Source organism: Tachypleus tridentatus, chromosome 6, assembly GCF_004210375.1.
Source record: "Tachypleus tridentatus isolate NWPU-2018 chromosome 6, ASM421037v1, whole genome shotgun sequence".
Taxonomy (NCBI): domain Eukaryota; kingdom Metazoa; phylum Arthropoda; class Merostomata; order Xiphosura; family Limulidae; genus Tachypleus; species Tachypleus tridentatus.
In genome coordinates, this window is record NC_134830.1 from 43,112,649 (window position 1) to 43,135,364 (window position 22,716).

A 22,716-nucleotide genomic window follows, 5' to 3' on the forward strand; every position below is an offset into this window, starting at 1 on the left:
AAACTTATTTGTTTTCACTTTCCACTCAACCATTGCCATAAACAAACGAATGTACAACTTTCTATCCTTTCCTCACCACACTAACCGTCTCATTCTCTCTAGTTCTAAACATACCTACTCATACATTATAGTGGTAGCTCTCACTCCACCTCATACATTATAGTGGTAGCTCTCACTCCACCTCATACATTATAGTGGTAGCTCTCACTCCACCTCATACATTATAGTGGTAGCTCTCACTCCACAAACTAACCTTCACATAACCTTACACTCACAACCTGTTTTTCTCTTGCTCCGAACATAGCTTCTCATACGTAATGGCAGGTATCAATTCCCGAAACTAACTTTCACATTTCCTCACATCACACGCACCGTCTCCTTCCCTCTGGCTCCTAATGAGGTTTTTCCTACGTCATAGTAGCTATCAATCCTAGAAACTAACCCTTACATTATCTCACATACATCATATTGGTATCTCTAGTTCTAAACACGGCTTCTCATACAACATGGCAGCTATCACTTCTAGAAACTAACTCTTAAATTATCTCACATACATCATATTCTTCTCTCCAGTTCTAAACACGACTTCTCATTCAACATGGCAGCTATCACTCCTAGAAACTAACTCTTAAATTATCTCACATACATCATATTCTTCTCTCTAGTTCTAAACACGACTTCTCATTCAACATGGCAGCTATCACTCCTAGAAACTAACTCTTAAATTATCTCACATACATCATATTCTTCTCTCTAGTTCTAAACACGACTTCTCATTCAATATGGCAGCTATCACTCCTAGAAACTAACTCTTAAATTATCTCACATACATCATATTCTTCTCTCTAGTTCTAAACACGACTTCTCATTCAACATGGCAGCTATCACTCCTAGAAACTAACTCTTAAATTATCTCACATACATCATATTCTTCTCTCTAGTTCTAAACACGACTTCTCATTCAATATGGCAGCTATCACTCCTAGAAACTAACTCTTAAATTATCTCACATACATCATATTCTTCTCTCTAGTTCTAAACACGGCTTCTCATATATCATGGCAGCTATCACTCCTAGAAACTAACTCTTAAATTATCTCACATACATCATATTCTTCTCTCTAGTTCTAAACACGACTTCTCATTCAATATGGCAGCTATCACTCCTAGAAACTAACTCTTAAATTATCTCACATACATCATATTCTTCTCTCTAGTTCTAAACATGGCTTCTCATATATGATGGCAGGTATCAATCCCCGACTCTAACACTCACACACAATTTTATTTTTATTTGCTTTCAGTGTTATCTTCACACAAACGTTTTTCTCTTAATTACACAAACAATATTCTTTATACCCCCTCCCACAAACACACAGTAATTCTCATTCACAGTAGAATTCACACATACACACACAATTCTTTTTCTAATGAATAGTATATACAATCGCTGATCCCAACACATAACTTTCAGTACTATTAAATTAATGCGTATGCTTCATTATTTTCATATTTTCAAACAACTATTGATATGCTTGTCTGTGCTGCAGCGTTCCATTACTGATCTAAGCTGCAGTCAAATAAGCACGTGTTTTTCAGCATTATTTCCTGTATATTAACCTTTACAAAAAGCTGGCCATTATAATACATTTCACTTTAGTCTCCACACACAAATCGACCTATTGCTGAAGTGGATAGACTCCTAGATTCTAATACCCGGATGCACGGGTATTTATATAAAAAAAAATCAATAGTAGTCATGTTCAGATACATTATGTAAGTATTTTATTATTTACAAATAATAGTGATAGAAACAATTGAGAAAAACATTCCTGATGCAAAATTCTGTATTCAGTTCGAGAGATCTGTTGTATAAAATGTACAATAATCAAATTTAAAAACTGAAACAAAAAGCAGCCACGAAAGGTTGATTTACAAAATACGATTGTTCCAGATCTTTGTTATTTCTTTAATTATTGCTGTTCTAAGCGATTCTTGAAAGTCGTGTATGTTATTTTGTTTTCAGATTATTAGCTTTAGCTATTCTCATGAACGATATTTTATAAAATATGAGTTCGAAATAAGAACATAGTTTTTGTGACTTTTATTTTTTTTGTCGTTTTTCAAACTCCACGCGTGCGGATCAAACACATCAAACACGGAGTCAGAACGATATAAGTTGGAATTATGTTTTAGAAATATTCTGATTGATAAGCAAGTGGTAATTAAAACGATATGATAGCAAACCACTTTAGTTCAATTATTATTTCTCAATAAATCCAGTTAAACATTCCGAATACTGTTTTTAGTTGAATACACAATTTTAAGTCGACCCCTTAGCTCTACCAAAATGGCGATTCTTCATCAGCCTGGTCTTACTCATCCAGGACAAAGCTCAGCAACTTTAAATTAAAAATCGATATTGGCAGCCCTAGGCTGGTCTGCTTTTTGTAAAATATCCATGCATCTCTTACAATCTCTTGCTGCATCATCTCTCCTCCCCCGGCTTTAAAAATCAATAAAACTCTTTCATCTTGGTCAGCTCATGTGTTATTCAGGCTTCACCAATCAACCGTGGATTCACGCATGTGCAAAGGATGCTGACGTTACTTAACGTGTCAAACAACTGAAATTTCGCATTACTCTTTATTGTTTATCTATACTGACTAACAATTCTTTACATTTAACAAACAAAAGAACACCCAGAAAGAACAAGTAACTTGTATCGTCGTATTTAATAAATGATGCTGATATGGTAGTGTTATACATATAACATTTGTTCTACTGTTTTTCTGTGACATACCTGTTACAAAATACATATTCTCTCACTGAATATACAATGGTGTTAACAGTAAACACACAAAGATTAAGAATATATTAAAATGCTTTCCTTGAGTCATTATTCGTATCGAAAACGCAACAAAATTTTCGGATCGAATGTACGTCGTACTTTCTTTTGTCATAAAATGTTTTGAATATTGTAGTAGTAATTATTTTTCTGTATTGTTAAAAAAAAGCCTTTAAATCTGTGGTTTGAGTACAGTAAATCTTGACCCTGGTATCATCAATGGTTTATCACGTTGTGACCATGCACGTTTATTTTGCTTATAGAGTTGAGATGGAAGATTTATTAATCCAGTTAAGATCCTTATTAAGATCATTGATTAAATATTTATATCATTTTTACATGATAGGCCAGGTCAACTGTTTCCGGCTCGATGAATCGAACCCTAGATTTGAGCGTCGTAAGTCCATGGACTTACCACTGATTTACTGAAAATTACAGCAATAATGTCTAGGTGGCTATTGTTGGTATATGAACAATGCGGCATCGTTTTAACTCAAACCTTGTGTTTTAGGCTTAATTTGTTATATAATGATAAAAACCAAATAAATTGGAAGAAATAGAAATGTTTTATTGCAGTATTAATATTGTTCTCAAGTTCGTCTTATCAGATGAAGGTCGAAGTTTAACTGATCATAAATACAAGTTTTGTCACGTGACGTAACATGTGTTTGAAATACTTCATATGAGCGTCTTATTAGAGCTGGATTTTTTAGAATGATCTATGAATGGTTATTAAATTGTAAGTTGTAGACTTCATGTTGAGGTATTTTATTATGGCAGTCTTGGCGTTTATTGTGGCTTGATTAACGTAACTCATTCAAGAATGTGACTGGCATTTAGTTTAGTTTAATGTATATTCGAGTTGTAATTCAAAATCTGTGAAGAAACGTTCTTAAAGATTTCTTAAAGTCTTTTACCGAAATTTGCAGTCCAGACTGTTAGAAACCAGACAGAAATTCACAGTTAACTGTTTCGCTATAGATATAACTACCGACATGATATGTTCAGCATTCGTGTAGGGCATGTTTTCGTAATGTAGTCATTGGTGTAGGGCATGTTTTCGTAATGTAGCCATTGGTGTAGGGCATGTTTTCGTAATGTAGCCATTGGTGTAGGGCATGTTTTCGTAATGTAGCCATTCGTGTAGGGCATGTTTTCGTAATGTAGCCATTGGTGTAGGGCATGTTTTCGTAATGTAGCCATTGGTGTAGGGCATGTTTTCGTAATGTAGCCTAGAATAATTGAAAATTCATTGATTATTATGGCACTAACCCATAAAAGATTAGTTCATTTTTAAATGCATCAAACTATTAATTTAATGAGATAAAGTCGTGGATAATAAATGTAATTGTATAATATTATAGACGTTTCGTATATATATATAATTTTTTTCTTGCAAACTTTCTAGTAAAACTGCGAAGAAAATATTTTTGCTATGTTTATTTGTTTCATTACTGGTATACGTATTAGTCATTAAGTATTTGGCACAAATATCTGCTAGTTTTAGTTGATTAAGCTGTTTTATCAATAGTTTCTATAAATATAATTTACAGCCCTGACAAAGCAAGGTAGCATTAAGCCTTGCTCGCTTTACTAGTTTTATATTTGACCTAAGATGATATGAATTTTTCTTTATTTGATATATTTATGTATGATTTTCTTGGATACATTTTAAAGTTTAGTCGAACCTTCAATTGTTAGAACTTTTGTTTAGTTAAAGAAATAATTTTAGCAGTTATTTACTAATTTTAATGAGTTTTTTTTTAATAGCTGGGCCATTCAATTTTGTGATACGATTCCCCGTTAAATTATTTAATGGTGTGTGAATATGCGCTTTTGGCTGTTTAATTTGCTCTTCAATTTTCTTATTAAAAGTTAAATGGTCCCATAACTTCAATTGAACGATGGTTGACACTGATCCAACAAAATCTGTGGCAATTTTTATAGAGAGCATCTTAACTCAGCTGTCTGTATCATTACATTTACAACTACGACAACTGTATCAGACATCTTAACTCAGCTGTCTGTATCATTACATTTACAACTACGACAACTGTATCAGACATCTTAACTCAGCTGTCTGTATCATTACATTTACAACTACGACAACTGTATCAGACATCTTAACTCAGCTGTCTGTATCATTACATTTACAACTACGACAACTGTATCAGTCATCTTAACTCAGCTGTCTGTATCATTACATTTACAACTACGACAACTGTATCAGACATCTTAACTCAGCTGTCTGTATCATTACATTTACAACTACGACAACTGTATTAGACATCTTAACTCAGCTGTCTGTATTATTACATTTATAACTACGACAACTGTATTAGAAATCTTAACTCAGCTGTCTGTATCATTACATTTACAACTACGACAACTGTATTACACATCTTAACTCAGCTGTCTGTATCATTACATTTACAACTACGACAACTGTATTACACATCTTAACTCAGCTGTCTGTATCATTACATTTACAACTACGACAACTGTATCAGATATCTTAACTCAGCTGTCTGTATCATTACATTTACAACTACGACAACTGTATTAGACATCTTAACTCAGCTGTCTGTATCATTATATTTACAACTACGACAACTGTATCAGACATCTTAACTCAGCTGTCTGTATCATTACATTTACAACTACGACAACTGTATTAGACATCTTAACCCAGCTGTCTGTATCATTACATTTATAACTACGACAACTGTATTAGACATCTTAACTCAGCTGTCTGTATCATTACATTTATAACTACGACAACTGTATTAGACATCTTAACTCAGCTGTCTGTATCATTACATTTACAACTACGACAACTGTATTAGACATCTTAACTCAGCTGTCTGTATCATTACATTTACAACTACGACAACTGTATTAGACATCTTAACTCAGCTGTCTGTATCATTACATTTACAACTACGACAACTGTATGAGACATCTTAACCCAGCTGTCTGTATCATTACATTTACAACTACGACAACTGTATTAGAAATCTTAACTCAGCTGTCTGTATCATTACATTTACAACTACGACAACTGTATTACACATCTTAACTCAGCTGTCTGTATCATTTCATTTACAACTACGACAACTGTATTAGACATCTTAACTCAGCTGTCTGTATCATTACATTTACAACTACGACAACTGTATCAGATATCTTAACTCAGCTGTCTGTATCATTACATTTACAACTACGACAACTGTATTAGACATCTTAACTCAGCTGTCTGTGTCATTATATTTACAACTACGACAACTGTATCAGACATCTTAACTCAGCTGTCTGTATCATTACATTTACAACTACGACAACTGTATTAGACATCTTAACCCAGCTCTCTGTATTATTACATTTATAACTACGACAACTGTATTAGACATCTTAACTCAGCTGTCTGTATCATTACATTTACAACTACGACAACTGTATTACACATCTTAACTCAGCTGTCTGTATCATTACATTTATAACTACGACAACTGTATTACACATCTTAACTCAGCTGTCTGTATCATTACATTTACAACTACGACAACTGTATCAGATATCTTAACTCAGCTGTCTGTATCATTACATTTACAACTACGACAACTGTATTAGACATCTTAACTCAGCTGTCTGTATCATTATATTTACAACTACGACAACTGTATCAGACATCTTAACTCAGCTGTCTGTATCATTACATTTACAACTACGACAACTGTATTAGACATCTTAACCCAGCTGTCTGTATCATTACATTTATAACTACGACAACTGTATTAGACATCTTAACTCAGCTGTCTGTATCATTACATTTACAACTACGACAACTGTATTAGACATCTTAATTCAGCTGTCTGTATCATTACATTTACAACTACGACAACTGTATTAGACATCTTAACTCAGCTGTCTGTATCATTACATTTACAACTACGACAACTGTATTAGACATCTTAACTCAGCTGTCTGTATCATTACATTTACAACTACGACAACTGTATTAGACATCTTAACCCAGCTGTCTGTATCATTACATTTATAACTACGACAACTGTATTAGACATTTTAACTCAGCTGTCTGTATCATTATATTTACAACTACGACAACTGTATTAGACATCTTAACTCAGCTGTCTGTATCATTACATTTACAACTACGACAACTGTATTAGACATCTTAACTCAGCTGTCTGTATCATTACATTTATAACTACGACAACTGTATTAGACATCTTAACTCAACTGTCTGTATCATTACATTTACAACTACGACAACTGTATTAGACATCTTAACTCAGCTGTCTGTATCATTATATTTACAACTACGACAACTGTATCAGACATCTTAACTCAGCTGTCTGTATCATTACATTTACAACTACGACAACTGTATTAGACATCTTAACCCAGCTGTCTGTATCATTACATTTATAACTACGACAACTGTATTAGACATCTTAACTCAACTGTCTGTATCATTACATTTACAACTACGACAACTGTATTAGACATCTTAACTCAGCTGTCTGTATCATTACATTTACAACTACGACAACTGTATTAGACATCTTAACTCAGCTGTCTGTATCATTACATTTACAACTACGACAACTGTATTAGACATCTTAACTCAGCTGTCTGTGTCATTACATTTACAACTACGACAACTGTATCAGACATCTTAACTCAGCTGTCTGTATCATTACATTTACAACTACGACAACTGTATTAGACATCTTAACTCAGCTGTCTGTATCATTATATTTACAACTACGACAACTGTATCAGACATCTTAACTCAGCTGTCTGTATCATTACATTTACAACTACGACAACTGTATTAGACATCTTAACTCAGCTGTCTGTATCATTACATTTACAACTACGACAACTGTATTAGACATATTCTGCTGTGTAACACACTTTATACATTTAATTGTTTTATTTCACATTCTCATAACTTTCAGATTATATAATTACTACATAATTGTTTTTCACATTCTTATAACTTTCAGATTATATAAATACTATATAATTGTTCTTTTCACATTCTTATAACTTTCAGATTTTGTAATTACTATATAATTGTTTTTTCACATTATTATAACTTTTAGATTATGTAATTGGTTTTTCACATTTTTATAACTTTCAGGTTATATAATTATTACATACTTGGTTTTTTACATTCTTATAACTTTCAGATTATATAATTACTATGTAATTGTTTTTTCACATTCTTATAACTTTCAGGTTATATAATTACTATATAATTGTTTTTTTCACATTCTTATAACTTTCAGATTATGTAATTACTACATAATTGGTTTTTTCACATTATTATAACTTTTAGATTATGTAATTGGTTTTTCACATTTTTATAACTTTCAGGTTATATAATTATTACATACTTGGTTTTTTACATCCTTATAACTTTCAGATTATATAATTACTATATAATTGTTTTTTTTCACATTCTTATAACTTTCAGATTATGTAATTACTACATAATTGTTTTTTTCACATTATTATAACTTTTAGATTATGTAATTGGTTTTTCACATTTTTATAACTTTCAGGTTATATAATTATTACATAATTGGTTTTTTACATCCTTATAACTTTCAGATTATATAATTACTATATAATTGTATTTTTTCACATTATTATAACTTTCAGGTTATATAATTACCACTCCAGACGTTTTGTGCCTCGCTGGATTAAAGCGTATTTTTAGCTAACCACTATTTATTTTGGTAGAAATCCTGGATCTGATAAGCTGTTGATAAAGACTTGAAAAAGGATCTAGATGTGACAAAAAAAAATCAGATATAGAAATGATAATCAAAGCAGGAAAGGATTATGGTGTTAATGAAGAAAGAAGGAAACAGTGTAGCTATGAAACCTTAACTGTCAATATTTAATGGCAAAGGGACATGACATGATAAGTGGTTTTTGTTTCTATGGAACCTGGGTATAGATTATTTTTAGTCCAAGAGACCAAGATTTTGTCTTTTCTGGTCCTTTTCTAAAGTATCTACAAGCCGTACTTATTTTGAAAATCTTGTATTAAAACACCAAAATTTGGCTCATAAAAACCATATTTAGGACTATTTGAATACTTGAAAATTTTGAACTAGGCACTTATTGAAACGCATTATAGAGCAGTAGTAGCACTTATTCTCACCAACGGTTGTGCTATACTGTTTTAAAATTTTAACAGCTAAGACCTCCTTCTTCTTGCATTGATCAATATATATCTTTTGGTGCAATATTGGTAAGGTAGCATATTTAGTAATTACAACAAATGTAATTATACGGATTTAATTTCTTTGGAATTAAACACAAAGCTACACAATGGGCTATCTGTGCTCTGCCCACCACCAAAGCCCAGTTTGTAGCGCTCTCAGTCCAAAGATATGCTGCTGTGCTACTAGGAGGCTGTAGTTATATTCAACATGTTCCAGAGAAAGACGTCCACCATTGCTATTCTTTGGAGTGCGAACTATTTTTCGATTAGATACTGATTTTGTCAGCAGTCCTAAACTTTTAAGCTCCACTGAATAAATGTGTGAATTAAATAAATTTAATGTACATTTTATGAAAATATGTGTAGTTTATAGTGTGCACGTGAAATATTTAAGGTTTCTTAATATATTAGAGTCATTCAAAATCAGGTGGGCTCGGTATGGCCAGGTGGTTAAGGCATTCGACTTGCAACCTGAGGGTCGCGAGTTCGAATCCTCGTCACACTAAACATATTCGTTGTTTTAACCATGGGGGCGATATTATGTGAGGTCAATCCCACTATTCGTTGGTAAAAGAGTTGGTGGTGGGTAGTGATGACTAGCTGCTTCCCTCTAGTCTCATTTTATTAAGTTAAGGACGGCCTGCGCAGATAATCCTCGAGCAGCTTTGCACGAAATTCCAAAAACAGAATTAGATATCTTCCTTTGAATTAATTTCAGGCATACACCTATATCCACGGCCCGGCATGGTCAGGTGGGTTAAGGCGTTCGACTTGTAATTTGAGGGTGGTGGGTTCGAATCCCTGTCGCACCAAACATGCTCGCCCTTCTAGCCATGTGCGCATTATAATGATACGGTCAATCCCACTATTCGTTGGTAAAAGCGTAGCCCAAGATTTCTCGGTGTGTGGTGATGACTTGCTTGCCTTCCCTCTCGTCTTACACTGCTAAATTAGGGACGGCTAGAGCAGATAGCCCTTGCGTAGCTTTGCGCGAAATTCAAAAATAAACGTTTCATTGACCAGTGTAATTTCGCGTTTACTGTTTATCGTTCACGGACACATGGCTGGTGGGAAACAACTAAATTCGTCAACAGATATCAAGTGTTAAACTTTTCCTAAGTGGTTGATTAATGATACACATTATGCTGTGTGTGTTTGAAAAATCGTCCTCGTGTTATCAACCAGCGCTTTGAAGGAAAATAAAACATATTTTAGAGCAGGAAAAATATAACAGCAAATTCTTAACATGTGATATATTCAAAGTTTTGTTTTTTAGAGTAGTAAAAAACAACACAAAAACAAGGAGAGTACGAAAAAATTGAGTAGAGTATACTCGAAGAAGCAGGCAAGATTACGTGACTAAAAGTACATTACGTCTAAAGTCTTTTGTGCTTGTTACGGAAGCTTACTTCTTCGTCTTGTACCCGTCGTTCTACACTTGTATCCACGTAGCTCTTTGTGTAAGAGAATACCGAAAACTTTGGAAAAAAGATATGATAGGAGCTAGCTACACGCAGAGATTACAAACAATACATTTTCAGCTGGCGAATACGTGTGTGAACTTGCAAAGTTTTGTTTTGCATCCACTTCGCGTGTATTCGTGAAAAAGCTGTCAAACATTAACACGTATGTACACGAAAACATCCATTCTCTAAGTATGTTTAGATTTTTTTATGTCAGGCTACTCTCACGTTATTAAAACCTGATAATTTGCGTTAATACTCAGAATTTTGGTATATAGTAGAAAATTTTCTCGCCTTATCCTTTTTGTGACTCTTAAATTCAGAGTGTGGGCTTTGTACAGGGTGGGACAAAAAGAACCCAGACCAATTTAAGTATTGTTTGTTTCAAAGTAATAAGTTAAGTATAATATACGTACTATATGTGATATTTTAGCACCATCTGAGTAACATCTACATTTTAAAACTTTTCACTCCGCCATATAGTTAATGTGTGTTATTAGGAATCTTGATGTTTCTATTAAGAAACCTTCTGACTAAAGCAGAACTTAGTCACTGCTGAATTACCCGTTGGTTTTATCCTGTCTTCTTTTGTAAGTATAAAATCCTAAACACAGGCTACTTCAGAATATTTACCAGGAAAACAATACATATACATATGGGAAACAAAAGTTAGTAAATATAAAGGTACCTTCTACGTCTATCAGTTAATCTCTATCGTATCAATGGACAATTTTACAGTATTTTATTGTTGCTAATGAGTCTTTCGAACGTTGAATAGAATATTTCAATATATTTTTACTCTATAGGAGAACTGGATCAAACTGGATCAGGTTGAGAACATTTCTAGATAGCTGGCTGTCTACCCGATGGTTGTCTTACTTGTTTTGGCCCCCGCTAGTACAGTGGTAATCCTACGGATTTACAACGCTAAAATCAGGGGTTCGATTCCCCTCGGTGGACTCAGCAGATAGCCCGATGTGGCTTTGCTATATGAAAACACAAACACTTTTACTTGTTTTAACTTCTCCGAAGTAAGTATTGTTTGAAACTAGTTTACAGTTAAATGTAAACCATAGGCGATTCTAGCTTCTAATACTCCTTTAGGAAATGTAATGTAGCAATCAATTTGATGTAACAAAACAAAACCTGACTATAACGTTCCATTTGTGATCTATTTCAAATTTTAAAGCTAATGTCGTAGTGCAAGATGTTGACTGTTTTCACGTATTAAAATGCTATTTTTAGTTTACTATAATTCACGAAGTTTAATGGTTTGTTTTAAGATTGTTGGCATGGACTGGTCTCTCGAGACTAAGGACTAATTAGGTATAAGAATAATTAAATATTTAATTAAGTTTAATACTGTACACCCCCCCAAAAAAAGCACTGCCACATGTTAAAACATTTTCAGGTTGGACGCTCATACAGAAACATATCTATACACATTTAGAAACTTGAAATTGTTGTAAGGACATACGATTGTATAAAAAAATGTTGCTGTAAGTTTATTTATAAAATTGTATCAGAACAACGAGTATCAACTTATATCTATTGTTTGTTTGTTTGTTTTTGAATTTCCAGCAAAGCTACTCGTGGGCTATCTGCGCTAGCCGTCCCTAATTTAGCAATGTAAGACTAGAGGTAAGGCAGCTAGTCATCACCACCCGTCGCCAACTCTTGGGCTACTCTTTTACAAAGGAATAGTGGGATTGACCATCACATTATAACCCCACGAATGAAAAGGAGAGCATATTTGGTGCGACGGGGATTCACACCCGCGACCCTCAAATTACGAGTTCAACGCCTTAACCATCATCAGAGACAGTCCAGTCTTCTATTGTGCTAAAACTATTACTGACACTCCGCAGGTTTTATAACTTCCTAAGTGCTCTGCAACTTCTTCAAAAGAAGTGTATTAAATTATTCTTGTATTTGCTTTTTTATTATTGGCATTTTTTCGATGTTCAAATTGGTAAATAAACTCCATTTTAATTTCGCGAGTGTTAATCCCTGTTTAATATTGTAAAATACACAATACCGCACGTGTTAGCTAAATTAACATTACTTTTAACTCTCCTTTTCATTTTCTAACATTAAGAAAACGTAGTTTTTACTTTGTTTATTAGATCGTAGTAATGACATCGTAAGCACTTGAGTGATTGAATCAACTCAAAGTTTTGTAGCAAAACTATAAGAGAAACAATAACGGATAGAATGAAATCAAATAATAACTTATGTAAACCGGTGGCTTATATAACCAAAATCAAGGGTTAATATAACTATGCCGCCCTTTCTCCTCTTATTTCTATACACAGTTGAATCCAACTGACTAAAATCCGCCGTCTTTTTGCAGTTAAGAAACAACTGAAATGCTCAAAGAAATATTTAATTAACAAAAATTTGAACCACTCGTTGAACTGGGTGAAAACATTGTTTCGAATTTTCAGTGAATGACTACACAGGTGATTATATGTTTTGGGGAAATAAGGAAAACATAACGTATTTTTATACCAATTGTAAATCCACACAGTCATATGCTAAGTGTCAAGTTTCATGCTATCTTTCATTATAGGGGATTAACGTTTAAAGTAGGATTTTCATTTTATAAAACAACGAAACCAAACAAGAAATGTTTGTTTTTATATACTTTACTGGGATTTTTTTTTAGTTTAATTATGAGTGTGAACAAAAGCCAGTGAAAGATTTGTAATCAAAGAGAACAAAAAGAAATTTACTGTAGCTAAACTGAACAAAACTGAAAACGTACAAACCAAAGGATTTTTCTGAATGTCTAAGCACGCCCTTCTCTGAAACTCGCCTGAGATCAAAATCATGTGAAGCTGCCTCGTGGCATACCCCACGTGTCACGCGCACTAAAGAAAGAAGGGGAGGAGCATGGTGGTTTATTTTTTTTATTGTTTAGAAAAACGTGTTCGACGTTGTTGTTAAAACGTCACTTTCTAATTAGAGATATATTTTAACGCTCATTAATTGGTACGAAGTGGTATGAGGTAAGCTTAATAAAGTGATATTAGCCCACTTGTTATAAAGGTTCGGTCCCAACTTTCAACATACGTGAAAAGAAGTCATAAAATCTAAATAATAAAATCGAAATAAACACACACACAAAATCACAATTTGAAACAACACTCACGTTTCGGTTCGTAGGAACATTTAAGAAGGGTTTAAAAATGTTGTTGGAGAAATCACTGCAATACTTTACACTGTAAGGTGATTTAATGATAATCACATTAACTCTTATAATGGGAAAGACAGCGGTCTTCTCTATTTGTGATAATCACATTAACTCTTACTTATAATGGGAAAGACAGCGGTCTTCTCTATTTGTGATAATCACATTAACTCTTATAATGGGAAAGACAGCGGTCTTCTCTATTTGTGATAATCACATTAACTCTTACTTATAGTAGGAAAGACAGCGGTCTTCTCTATTTGTGATAATCACATTAACTCTTACTTATAATGGGAAAGACAGCGGTCTTCTCTATTTGTGATAATCACATTAACTCTTATAATGGGAAAGACAGCGGTCTTCTCTATTTGTGATAATCACATTAACTCTTACTTATAGTAGAAAAGACAGCGGTCTTCTCTATTTGTGATAATCACATTAACTCTTATAATGGGAAAGACAGCGGTCTTCTCTATTTGTGATAATCACATTAACTCTTACTTATAGTAGGAAAGACAGCGGTCTTCTCTATTTGTGATAATCACATTAACTCTTATAATGGGAAAGACAGCGGTCTTCTCTATTTGTGATAATCACATTAACTCTTACTTATAGTAGGAAAGACAGCGGTCTTCTCTATTTGTGATAATCACATTAACTCTTACTTATAATGGGAAAGACAGCGGTCTTCTCTATTTGTGATAATCACATTAACTCTTATAATGGGAAAGACAGCGGTCTTCTCTATTTGTGATAATCACATTAACTCTTACTTATAGTAGGAAAGACAGCGGTCTTCTCTATTTGTGATAATCACATTAACTCTTACTTATAATGGGAAAGACAGCGGTCTTCTCTTTTTGTGATAATCACATTAACTCTTACTTATAGTAGGAAAGACAGCGGTCTTCTCTATTTGTGATAATCACATTAACTCTTACTTATGATGGGAAAGACAGCGGTCTTCTCTATTTGTGATAATCACATTAACTCTTATAATGGGAAAGACAGCGGTCTTCTCTATTTGTGATAATCACATTAACTCTTACTTATAGTAGGAAAGACAGCGGTCTTCTCTATTTGTGATAATCACATTAACTCTTACTTATAATGGGAAAGACAGCGGTCTTCTCTATTTGTGATAATCACATTAACTCTTACTTATAGTAGGAAAGACAGCGGTCTTCTCTATTTGTGATAATCACATTAACTCTTACTTATAGTAGGAAAGACAGCGGTCTTCTCTATTTGTGATAATCACATTAACTCTTATAATGGGAAAGACAGCGGTCTTCTCTTTTTGTTCCACTATTCTAATTTTCTTTACTTGATGTAAAATATGGGCATTTTCGAAGTAGTATTTCATTCCACCTATTCTTTGTAAAGTACGAGTGAAAGTGGATTGACCAAATCTCACTAGATTACATGTGAAAATAACTAGGTAAACCCAACTGTTATAATAAACCATATATTTTTAAAAGAAGGCTTATGAAGTACTTCAGCGATGGCTGCTTACCACCAGTTTTTATAGTCACCATCAAAGCTAAACCAGTTATATCAAAGATTAAGCTATTCATCCATTCAGATGATCATTTTAATTGATAGTAAACAGAACTTCGTATAATTAACACTACACTCAATGTATTAATTTTTAGTAATGTGCACGTGTAAGACACGTTTCAACAGCATGTTGGTATTAAATGTGTGTGAGCAGGGTGAAGTCTGATCAAATAGTGCTAAGAGTTCAGCATACATACACATCAATATAAGTCTGAATTGTAAAAGACTTGGTAGTCCAATATATTAGTCTACATCCATTCAGTTCATGCAGAAACAGGAACCCAACACATGCTCCGTTATCAGCTTATTCATGCAGGATGAAAAGCTAAAATCGTATGGTAATACCAGATCAAGCCGTATAAACATAGCAGTTTGTTATAGATGTCAATACAGATCTAATTCAGCCAGGATATACAAGAGTTCAATACAACTTCACTATCAGCCTGGTTCATGCAAAATACAGATTGGAGTATAGTCATAATATCGTTATGCCTAGAAACACACGTTCTTCGTTTAAACACCCAATATTAGAATATTTCACAGTTGAGAAACAGCTAAGGTCTCAATATGATCAAAGTTATTTGTTTGTTCCATGCAGAGACACTACAGTTAGACGTATCGACAACTACCAAGTTAATACATGAAGGCTCAAAATGTAATAAACATATTAATTAATCACAATAAAACTAATCAAAGACTATGCAGACTAAAAAATGAGTTAGAAATAAAAAAAATAAGTGTATTTCCTCTATTAGTTCACGATACTCCGTCTTCGAATTCCGTCAGTCCATTGGTAACGCATCAACCAGATAATGAGGTTATTCAGGTGTGTAATACCAGAATTAGCCTTGAATATCTCCAAGTATTTGTAGTTTGGAGTTTCAGTTGTTTGTTAACTCTGTAACCGACCAAGCCAAGGGTGAGCAGTTCTCGTGTTGCTGGTGAATAATGTCATATATTTATCCCTTGTATATTTGTAATAGTTTGATTTTTAGTCTTTTATCTTTCCGTGTATGTTTTTGCAAGTATATTTTGATGATAATTTGTGCATTCATGACACGTACTATGGGGTGGTGGTAGTTGGTAACCAATGAACTCCAAAACGGTAAGGTATAAGATGCAGATGGGTTTAACGTCCTCCTTAGAATAGTTCGCTATTTTAACATAATTTTCTTTTTTAGATTATGCTATTTTCTGGATTAACTCTTATAGATTGTAGAGTGTGATTGAGAAGTTTCAGTAGAAATTTTATCTTCATTTCATCAGACGATTTATCAAATAGATAGCATTTTTTTAATCATGAAGTACTTCTCTAGGTACTCCAAACTGGTAGTATCTTCAAGTACAGACTAAGCAGTGTAATAAGAAATGGGATACGTTTCTATCAATATAATATTACTCAGAAGCCATCAGAATAAAATATCTGTTTCTAGATGATCTTGGCAAAGGTCCAATTAAGTTCATGACGTTTTTTGAAAGTACATCTCTTGCAAGAGGTTTTGGCACTTAATTCAAGTTATATCGCGTTGCCACAACTGAATCGTTATCAATTTATATAATCAGATACAAAAACAAAACAACTTAACATCAAATTAACTGCAGGTGAATCGTCGATATCCTCTCATTATATAGTCATTTTTTATGTAGAGTTTTTGGCTTAAGGTACTGAAAAATGGGCTTCAAATTATTTTGTAGAATTGAACATTGTTTTTACATCAGGTTGCCTTTTACCTCTATCACACCCAAGATGTGCACTTTTCTTTTCCATCCGCCACCTCATATGGTGGACTTAATTTCCCTTCTATTTCATTAATATTACACATGCTAATGATGCTTGGGTTTCTTGTTCCCTCAAAACTTCGATGGGTTTCCTTTTTGGAATCCAAAGTGGGATCATACTGGATGCTTTTGAATTGCAGGTATTCATTTGCATCAGTGCTGGCTATAGACAACATTGATAACTGCCTGTGTATTACTGGAGAGATTATTCATATTTCATGTTATATGTTGGACAGTTTCCAATACCAACTAAAACTCCTTGTAACGTGGTAATTCAACGAAGTGTCTCTGATGCTTTCTAACTCATATTATTTCATCAGTCAGTTGAACATGTCATACCAAGGATTACGAGTCATCGCTTATATAACTAATCACAGCAGAGTTTCGTGTGTATTTCTACTGAACTTAACTCTTTGGAAATAATTTAGGTGACATTGATATATGTAATTACTCACTTTTGCACCATCTTCGATTCGATTTTTCTCAGCGTGTTATGCAAAGACAAATATACCTACGTTAAAGTTGTCTTTTTTAAAACACTGACATTCGTTTAACAATCTTTTGCTAATTTAGCCTCAGAGTGTGTCTAAAAATAATGCGTGAAAATACAGCAACTGCGAAATAAGGAAAAAAATCATTTCCACGTAACGTTCCCACGTAGTGGCCAGTTCGATTTCTCTACGGTTGTTTCTTTTTTTTTTGGCTTGAAAAATAATCACCATAAAATGAAACCAAATTTCTTTTTAGTATACATATCTTTATTTTCAGATTGTGGATGTTGCATTTAAAGTTTTGCAACAAAGGTTTTAAGATGTAATCGGGTTTCATAGATGTACCTCTCTAGGAATGCATCTAGAATAGTTGTTTGTCGTCAGTCACAGTGGTGTCAAATATTCGTGTAGCTTATCTTTATAATTGTCATTGAATCAGGGATGTAAGATAGAATAGGTATTATATATTCCTAATATTCGTTATTTTCTCCAGTTTTTAAACAAATTTCACCTATAAAAAATCCAACAGGTGTCGTTCTTGTCATTGTCATACTGCCTTCAATGAGCTAAAAATTTCTCTTCTGCCTAAACAGTTAATTTTTGTAACTTATTCAGAAAGCCTCCAGCATTATATGTCTGATATGTGAAATATTCTTACGTTAAAGCCAAGCTTTTCTACTCGATTCTAATTACCAATTACACTTGAACATCTACTAAGTTCATACAGACTTCTGTATTCACAAGAACTGCATTATCTTTTTACTAACCACAATGAGAGTGTATAAGTATTCCTGTACAACTACACTCATTGTTGAGGACAATCATTGAGCCTTGATCTCTTTATTGTCTAACACATCCAACAAATACTATTAGCCTACGATGCTGAGATTGACTTAAGGCACTACTTAGGCTTAGATTGATCAATTGCAATGTTGCCACATGCGGCAGCGATTTGATTGTAATTCTTAACAACTCATCTATCAGTCTTTTCACACATTTCTCTCTTAATGTGTCTTTCTAGTTCGTTGTCAAGATATTTAGAAGTAATTTTAAGTAAAATGTTCTCAGAGTGAAATCTGTAACTTTTCGTGTATCAAGCTTTGTATTCCACCTTCGATATACTGGGTCAAATAATTTTCTCGAATTATTCACAATTTTATCCAAGTGATAGTGCTGATGCGGGATATTTATGCTAATTTATACATGTTCATGTTCAGGCCTGAGCAGTTGTCTTATACAAGCTGATGTCTTGGCCTGAGCAGCCTGTTGCTCATTAGATATATTTATACACTGGAGTTTATGCAGGAATCATTCTAAATCTCTTAGGTCCTGGGTGACCAAGTGGTTAGGGGCGCTCGACTCGTAATCTGAGGGTCGAGGGTTCGAATCTCCGTCACACCAAACATGCTTGCCCTTTTAGCCATGATCTCATGTATTATGTGACGGTTACTCCCATTATTCGTTGGTAAAAGAGTAGCCCAACAGTTGGCGGTGGGTGGTGGTGACTAGCTGCTTTCCCTCTGGGTTTTCAGTTATAAATTAGGAATGGCTAACACAGACAGTCCTCGCGTAGCTTTGCGCGAAATTTAAAATAAACAAACTAACTAGCTGAAGCTCTTATTCCAAAAACTTCGTCATCGAATATAATATTCGCCCTTTCTGCTGTAGGAGCATAATATAGAAACAGTTAATCCCACTATTCGCTGTTGGGTGATGTACGTTAGTTGCCTTCTATCGAGTTTATCAGTTCAAAATTAGAAAAGACAAATGCAGACAGCTCTCGACTGGCTTTCTCGAAGTTCAACAAACAGAACAAACACAGAGACCATAGTAGGATAAAAAAAAAAAAACTCCTTCACTGACGTGTTAGTCAAATTATCAAGAATTTTTTTTAATGAAATATACGTTCCTACCTCACATTCACTCGAGTTTTCACCAGGGGTATAAGGGTGTTTTATAAAGTCTATTTTATCCTTCTATGTTTGTTCAACATCAAAATCTCTCAGTGCTGTAACATTAGTGTTAGCTTTCGTCTTTTATTGTTAGTAGGTTTAAATGGAACCCGATCTTAAGTATAATTAGAAATATATTTAAATTTTTTTCGTTGTTTTTTTCTTATTTATTTTATTTTCTGCGTAATGTGTTTGTTTCTGGTTCTCCACTGCTAAATTATGTGGATTATAGTTTATTTTGATGTGTAAGAACTGGAAAAGTTTACCCAAAGTACTTGTTTGTTAGGGGCTGGTCAATCTTAACAGTAAAAAAATGAATCATAACTCCTATCCTGAGTTAAATTACAAAGAGCTTACTTTGAAAAAGAAAACACCAATACTGACTGATAATAAGCCAGTGATTTTGAGCACCAAACTGAGCAACTACTACCACTGAAATACTGCTACAAATACATTGTATTTCTTTGCACGCTACAAACGTAGTGCTTAATCAAACTGTAAACAAATTTCACCCTTTATCTCTCTGACGAACTATAAATAAGATATCCGTGATGACGAGAAAACCCTCTTGTATAGAAAATTATATATTTAAAAACGGTTGGTATGGATAGAGAAAGCACTATGTAGAGGAGCGAACAATGTTTCGACCTTCTTCGGTCATCGTCAGGTTCACAAAGAAAGAAAAAGGTAACTGACCGGTAGCTGACCACATGTTTAAAGGCTGTTGTGTAATTGAGTGTAGGAATGTAGAGGGCGTGCTTAGATGTTGGATATATTTATTAATATTGGTATAAAGGTGTTCCTTTGTATTGGTTTATTTTGGGCTTGAGTTATTGGATAAGTAAGGCTTTTTTTTTTAATGTTTGCATTTGTTTATGTTTGATTCTTATTTAGTATTTAGGTGTTTTCTACGGTTATATTGTGTTTATTTAATTTGTAGTGTTCGAAAACGTGATGGTGACTTTTTGTGTTCTTTGAATCTGGTTTCCATTTTTTCTACTTGTTTCTCCAATATAGAAGACACGGCAGTTATCACATTGTATTTTGTAAATAATGTTGGTGTTGTGTTTGTCAGTGTAGTTTTTACATAGTATAGACCTCAGTTTTGTGCCTGGTTTTTGAATAAATTTAGTATTAACTGGAATGTCATATTTTGTTACTAGTTCTTGCCAAATGTTGGTTATTTTTTGCTGATGTCGGGATATATATTATATGCAGCAGTGTTTGGTTTCGTGATTTTTTAAATGGTGAGGTATATTTACTTTTGTGGGTTGATTTTGCTTTTTGTCTAGGTGTGTGCGTATAATGTTTTCTACGGTTTGTGGAGGAAACTTGTTGATGTTGATGAAGTATTGAATTATTTTGTTTAATTCGTCGCTAATTGTATCTGGTGACCATAGTTTTATGGTTGTGTTTATTTGGTTTCTTAGTATGTTGAGCTTTTGTTTTGTTTCATGTGCTGAGTCCCAAGGAATATATAGTCCAGTATGGGTGATTTTTCGGTGGATTTCTATTTTAAATTGTGTATCGGTTCTTGTAATTTTGAGGTTAAGAAACGATATTTCATTAACAGATCTGACCGCCAGTTAAACACAGACGAGATACATTTACTTAACAAAGGACTCAACTTCGCAATAGCACCTAAAAATCTAAGCACGCCCTCTACATTCCTACACTCAATTACACAACCGCCTTCAAACATGTGGTCAGCTACCGGTTAGTTGCCTCTTTCTTTCTTTGTGAACCTGACGATGACCGAAGAAAGTCGAAACGTTGTTTGCTCCTCTACATAGTGCTTTCTCTACTCATACCAGCCGTTTTTACATATATAATAAATAATATGTGTTATTATGTGAGGCGATCTTCACTGAACAAAGGAAGAAAAATCACCTACTCTCAATCAATTAGTCAAAGAGCAGTTCCGATATAGAATGAGACATTGAGACGATTCACAGTTGTGCAGAACGAGATATAAAGTCGATTCACAGATGTTTAGAATGAGATACAAATACGATTCAAGGTTATGTAGAAAAAGAGACAGTGAAGAGTCACAATTGTGTAGAATAAGACATAAATACGATTCAGAGTTGTGTAAAATGATATACAAATCTGAATCACAGTTGTGTAGAATGAGATACAAGAACCATTCACAGTTATGCAGAGGGATACAGAGAGACAAGTCAGAATTGCGCAGAATGAGACAGATACATTCATAGTTATGTAGAATGTGCCACAGAGACGCGTCACATTTGTGTAGAACCATGAATATGACTTTGGATTAAAATAAAAAAATAAAAAGAAGAAACCATAATATAATAACCATAATCATATAATACCCACCTTAAGGCCTGTCAATTAACAGAAAATTAACTTTCCTACTCCATGAAACATTGAACTCAGTTAAAACGATAAATAAAATAATTATCATACAAATAATTTTAATTAGTCAAGAGAGCACAATTTAACAAATTTAAATGTCTGTTTATGCGCCAATAAGAGTTTAAAATTTTCTATTTTATTTCCTGTGTCTGTTTGTTTCAGAGCAAAGCTACACTGAACTATCTAATGTCCACCGAGGAGAAAGGAGCCACGAATTTTAACGTTGTAGCTCCGTAAAAAAATCCCATGTATTCGTATAAAATAAAGTCTGCGTTATAGTTTCGATGGATTCATTTCATTACATATATATATATATATATACGGATCCCTTTACATATATATTGTAAAGGAAGTGCACAATATTTTATAATTAACAAGCTAATTCGTATGTAAAACAATGTCAGGATATTTTTTGCAGCCTTCAAGTAATTGTGCCAATTTCAATGTCCTTACAGTGTTAATAGCTTGTTATATATAAGAATATCAGTTTACTGAATACGGTTTCAGTGTATCTATGCCATTGTCAGTCTAATTCTTATAAATGCAGGAGTTCGATACTTGCTATCAAAACACTTTAGTTTGTGCCGAATGAGTTTGTCAGTACAATAACAGGATGTTCGGTAGATAAACGTTGCTATAGTGATGACAATACAAATAAGAGACACACTTAAACAGAATATTTAGAAAGTCGCATACTTCCGAAGTATCTTTTGGAAACGTAAGAAAGGAAGTAAACGCAACAGAAACTCACAATCAAACCACTAGAATGAATTTAAATCCAAGTTA

The 22,716-nt window shown here is 33.6% G+C and overlaps 1 long non-coding RNA gene across 3 annotated transcripts in view; it reads left to right on the plus strand.

The window, feature by feature from the left end:
- LOC143252346 (uncharacterized) overlaps nucleotides 1–22,217 on the plus strand; it is a 57,743-nt gene extending 35,526 nt beyond the window's left edge. Inside the window, exons 3-4 of one of the 3 annotated variants that reach the window (XR_013028944.1) lie at nucleotides 11,383–11,607; nucleotides 22,093–22,217. This is a non-coding gene — a long non-coding RNA (uncharacterized LOC143252346). Of the gene's footprint in view, nucleotides 1–11,382; nucleotides 11,608–12,157; nucleotides 12,541–22,092 lie in introns of those variants that run through there. The other 2 variants (XR_013028943.1, XR_013028945.1) reach the window with 2 other exon arrangements.
- Nucleotides 22,218–22,716: the final 499 nt, after the last annotated feature.